Raw genomic sequence first — 6,000 nt, 5'->3', positions numbered from 1 at the left:
AACTAAATAAGCACTTCTCCAAAGAAGACATACAGATGGCCAACAGGCATATGAAAAAAAAAAGTTCACCATCACTTATCATCAGGAAAATGCAAATGAAAAACACAGTGAAGTAACACTTCACATCTGAAAGAATGGACCATATTAAAAAAAAAAAATGCTGGTGAGGGGTAGAGAAAAAGGAACATTCTCACACTCTTGGTGGGAATGTAGATTGACCTAGGCCAATGGAAAGAAGTGTGGAGATTCTTCAAAAGACTAAAAACGGATCTACCATATGACCCAGCAATTCCACTCATAGACAGCTACCAAAAAACCACAAAAACACAGATTTGAAAGAAAACTTGATCTCCTATGTTTACAGCAGTACTATTTACAATAGCCAAGATATGGAAATGCCCCAGAACAGATGAGTGGATCAAGATGTGGCATACATATACAATGGAATACTATTCAGTGATCAAAAAAGATAAACTCAGGTCATTTGCAGCAATGTGAATGGAACTGGAAAGGATTATCCTAAGTGAAGTAAGCTAGAAAGAGAAACATAAATACGGATGGTTTCACTTACATGTGGGATATAGAGAAATCAAATAAAGCATCAGACAAAGACAAACTTTAAAACTGACCCTTGAAAGCTGACCATAGATCTAAGGCATTCAGCAGAGGTTGGGGCAGTGGGAGGGGAGAAATGAGAGGAGAACACAATGCACTATGGTGGTGGGTATACTATGGAGACCACACATAAAGGGAGATCTATATTGTAAAGAAACAAATGAGGGTGTAAAATAATGATACATTATTAATTAAAAAAATTAAGTCACCCGGCGGAGCAACATGGCGGCGAGGAGACTCTGCGAGTAAGATCTCCCATTAAAAAAAGTTAATAGGGAGGAAAAGCGGCAGGTCCCAGTGAGAACTGGGACACGGAAGATAAACGGACGACTCCAGCAAACTACCCGAAGAAGAAAGTTGCCATAAAAGAGGACGAGAAGGGAGGGAAGCGCAGAACCCTGCTCCCCTCCCCCGCCCACAGAGGCGGCACTCTCCGACCGGCAGAGACGAGGGAAACAACAAACCAAAACGCCCAACAAGAAAAACGGACGCAGCAAGTGGGACTGTGAGTGGAAAGGAACTATTTCAGCCACCACACCCCGTGAACGGGAGCTGAGGCGAACCCTGTAGGATCCGCCGCGGAGGTGAGCTCCAGGCGCCATTAAAGAGAGCCCCGCCCCCAGGAGGAGACCAGCACCAGCACACAGCCCCGGCCGCCCGGTAAGCTTGCGCTAAAGCGGCGCTCAGATTGCAGCTGCCCAGATCCCCGCGACTGCAACCTAGGCTAGCGGGGAGACGGCGGAGGCCCTCCCTGAGTGAGCAGGAACAAGGTGCCCAGGCAGGGGAGCGGGATTCAAAAGGCGCCATTCCCGCGCCACTGATCTGGGCTACAGCCCGCGTCCTGGAACTGAGGGCTTTGGAACTGAGACCCGGGGCACGAAATTAGGGGCGTGGGTTCCCCACGACGGTGGGGCACAAGGCGGACACAGCACCCCAAAGCCGTTGAGGTGTACCCTACCATCCCCACTCTGCTCCCTGTCCCACGGGGTGGAAAATCAGCTCCCCAAGGGCTCTAGGAGAGATCTCTGGCGCCACCTAGCGACTTGACCCCAGCACAGGCTACTGAAGGAGCTAGTGGCCAGCTGGGGAGTTAGCCCACACCAGGCCCCTTCCGAACAAGTAGTCTGAGCCCACAGGGAGAGCGAGCACCCACAGCCGGGGCAGACCAGGCGCGCAGAAGAGTGTGCCTGAGACCAGACGCGCAGGGAGTGTGTCCCACATCACCATTTTAGAACAGGGACATTTCTTCAGTAAAGACTACCTGCAGAAGGCTTCCTCAGGAGCCAGAGGTGAGCGGGGGGGAAGTTCGCCCACGCCAGACCCCCTCTGGCCTGCAGTCCAAGCCCAGAGGGGAGCAGGAACCCACCGCCGGGGCAGACCAGGCGCACAGGGGAGTGTGTCCCCACATCGGCATTTTAGAACAGGGACCTTTCTCTAGTAAAGGCTGCTTGAAACTGACAGATGACTCCTGGAAGAACCAGAGGGGAACAGAGAAGCCCACCCAAGATGCCGGCCAGTCCCAACAACACAGTGTCCCAACGCATACGGCAAATTAGAAAACAGACAGTAGGGAGGAGAAGAACCACACGCAACCTAGCAACTCTCCAGAGAAAAAGCACACCACAAAAAGAAAGCCAGCCCCCAGATTGCAACGACAATAACTTGGAAGAATTTCTGAGCCTTCCAGAAAGAGAATTTAAAATTGCCGTGATTAAAAAACTGACAGAAGTCATAAAGGAAAACAATGATAAGGGAAAAATAATCAACGATCAGAAGAATGCAATTGAGTCCCTAGAGAGGGAAAACAATGGTCAGAAGAAAGAAATTGAGTCCCTAAAGAGGGAAGTAAAAGAAATGCAGGAGATCAAAGAATTAATGGAAGAACTAAAGAATTCTGGGAAAAGCAATGAAAGCAGAATAGATGAAATGGAAGAACGAATAAGTAATCTTGAACACACAGAAATAAAAAGAACCAAAACAGAAAAGGAAAGAGAAGTACGAAGGAAAAAGAACGAAGAAAGACTTCGGGAACTATCTGACTCCATGAGGAAAGGAAATATGAGTTATAGGAATACCAGAAGGAGAGGAGAGAGATGTAGGAACAGAGAAAATATTCAAAGAGATAATTGAAGAGAACTTCCCAAATGTGAAGAAGGAGCTGAAAATTGATATACAAGAAGCAAGAAGAACACCAAACTTCCACAACGAAAGGAAAAATACAGCAAGACACATAATAGTAAAGCTCCCAAGAATCCAGGACAAGGAAAAAATAATGAAGCTGGCAAGAGGGAAGAAACAGATAACATTCAAAGGAAAACCAATCAGGCTGACATCAGACTTCTCCGAAGAAACACTATGGGCAAGGAGAGAGTGGAGGGACATAGTCAACAGACTCCAAGAAAACAGATGCCAACCAAGAATACTCTATCCCGCAAAGCTCTCCTTCCTCTTTGAAGAAAGAATATGGACCTTCCCAGACAAACAGAAACTCCAGAATTTCATTGCAACTAAACCCCCACTCCAAAAAATACTACAAGGAGTCCTAAAGCCAGAACCTCAGAGCGACGAATAACAATGAAAGAAGGCCAAAAAAAAAAAAAAAGTTATTAAAAGAATAAATAAATAAAATCAAAGGAAAGACAAACACAATGGCAAATACAGATGTTAACATATCAATATTAACTCTAAATGTAAATGGACTAAACTCTTCAATAAAAAGACACAGAGTTGCATCCTGGATTAAGAAACAAAACCCAACCTTTTGCTGTCTCCAGGAAACACATTTAGCTACAAAAGATAAAAATAGGCTCAAAGTTAAAGGATGTAAAACAATCCTACAAGCAAATGGACCAAAAAAGAAAGCAGGAACAGCTATACTTATATCAGATAAAACAGATTTCAAACTCAAAAAGATAAAAAGAGACCCCAATGGTCACTACATTATGATCAAGGGGACAATACTTCAAGAAGAAATAACACTCATTAACATATACTCACCAAACGAAGGAGCACCAAAATATATCAGACAACTGTTGTCCTCTCTGAAAACAGACATCAGAGAAAACACATACGTAGTGGGAGACTTCAACACACCACTATCAACAATGGATAGATCAACAAGACAAAAAATAAGTAAAGAAACCAAAGCTCTAAATAAAGACCTAGAGCAATTGGGCTTAACAGACATCTATAGAACACTAAACCCCAAAAAAACGGAGTACACATTTTTCTCAAGCGCACACGGATCATTCTCCAGGATCGATCACATACTGGGGCACAAGACAAACATCAACAGATACACCAAGATTGAAATCATACCAACCATCTTTTCTGACCATGAAGGCATCAAACTAGAAATAAACCATAAAAAGAAGGCAAGGAACTTTCCTACCTCATGGAGATTAAAAACCACACTACTGGAAGACCATTGGACTAATGAGGAGATCAAAGAAGAAATTAAAAAATTTTTTGAATTGAATGACAAGGAGGACACCAATATCCTAAATGTATGGGATGCAGCAAAAGCAGTAATAAGAGGAAAATATATAGCAATAGAAGCTCACATCAAGAAACAAGAAAGAACGCAAAGAAACAACCTAATCTCGAAGCTCAAAGATCTAGAAAAAGAACAACAAAAAAACCCCAAAACCAGTAGAAGAAAAGAAATAATAAAAACCAAAGCAGAAATAAATGAAATTGAAACTAAAAAAACAATCCAAAAGATCAATGAAACCAAGAGCTGGTTCTTTGAAAAAATCAATAAAATAGACAAACCCCTAGCCAGGCTCACAAAGGAAAAAAGGGAGAAAGCACAAATAAACAGGATCATCAATGAAAGAGGAGAAATCACAACGGACACAGCAGAAATCAAAAGAATAATCAGTAACTACTATGAACAGTTATATGGAAACAAGTTTACCAATCTAGAGGAGATGGACAAATTCCTACAACTCTACAATCACCCAAAGCTAGATAAAGAAGAAATAGAACACCTAAACAGACCAATTACAATTAGCGAAATTGAAATGGTAATCAAAAACCTCCCCAAAAACAAAAGCCCAGGACCTGATGGATTTACAAATGAATTCTACCAAACATTCAGAGACGAATTAGTGCCTATCCTTCACAAACTCTTCCAAAAAATTGAGAAGGAAGGGACAATACCAAACACGTTCTATGAAGCCAACATTACACTAATACCAAAACCGAACAAGGACAACACAAAAAAGGAAAACTACAGGCCAATCTCCCTAATGAACACTGATGCAAAAATCCTCAATAAAATTTTAGCTATCAGAATCCAACAATGTATCCATAAGATAATTCACCACGACCAAGTTGGATTCATTCCAGGGGCACAAGGATGGTTTAACATCCGAAAATCAATCAACGTTATCCAACACATCAACAAAAAGAAATATAAAAACCATATGATAATATCAATAGATGCTGAGAAAGCTTTCGACAAAGTGCAACACCCATTCATGATAAAAGCCCTTGAAATTCTTGGGATACAAGGAACATACCTCAACATCATAAAGGCCATCTATGACAAGCCAACAGCCAGTATCATTCTCAATGGTGAAAAGCTGAAAGCAATTCCATTAAGATCTGGAACAAGACAAGGATTTCCACTCTCACCACTGCTTTTCAATATAATACTGGAAGTCCTAGCCAGGGCAATAAGACAAGAGAAAGACATCCAAGGAATCCAAATAGGAAAAGAAGAAGTCAAACTATCACTATTTGCAGACGATATGATATTATACATAGAGAACCCCAAAAACTCCACAGAAAAGCTAATTCAACTCATCAATCAGTTCAGTAAAGTGGCAGGATACAAAATCAACACGCAAAAGTCAGTAGCCTTCCTATACACAAACAATAAATCTGAAGAAGAAGAAATCAAAAAGACCATCCCTTTTGTTATTGAAACAAAAAAAATCAAATATTTGGGAATAAATCTAACAAAAGAGGTAAAGGACCTATACAAAGAAAACTATAAAACACTGTTAAAAGAAATAGAAGAAGACACAAAGAAATGGAGAGACATCCCCTGCTCATGGATTGGAAGAATAAACATTATTAAAATGGCCATCCTTCCAAAAGCAATATACAGATTCAATGCTATTCCAATCAAAATTTCAATGTCATTCTTCAAAGAAATAGAACAATTATTGATGAAATTCATATGGAATCACAAAAAACCCCGAATAGCCAAAGCTCTCCTGAAAAAAAAAGAAGGGAATGGAGGCATCAGACTCCCAGACTTCAAACTCTACTACAAAGCCATAATCATCAAAACTGCATGGTATTGGAACAAGAACAGACATACAGACCAATGGAATCGAATAGAAAATCCAGAAATAAACCCACAGATTTATG

Source organism: Talpa europaea (assembly GCF_964194135.1).
Source record: "Talpa europaea genome assembly, chromosome: 3".
NCBI classification, from domain to species: Eukaryota; Metazoa; Chordata; class Mammalia; order Eulipotyphla; family Talpidae; genus Talpa; species Talpa europaea.
Note: the sequence above shows the minus strand (reverse complement) of the source record.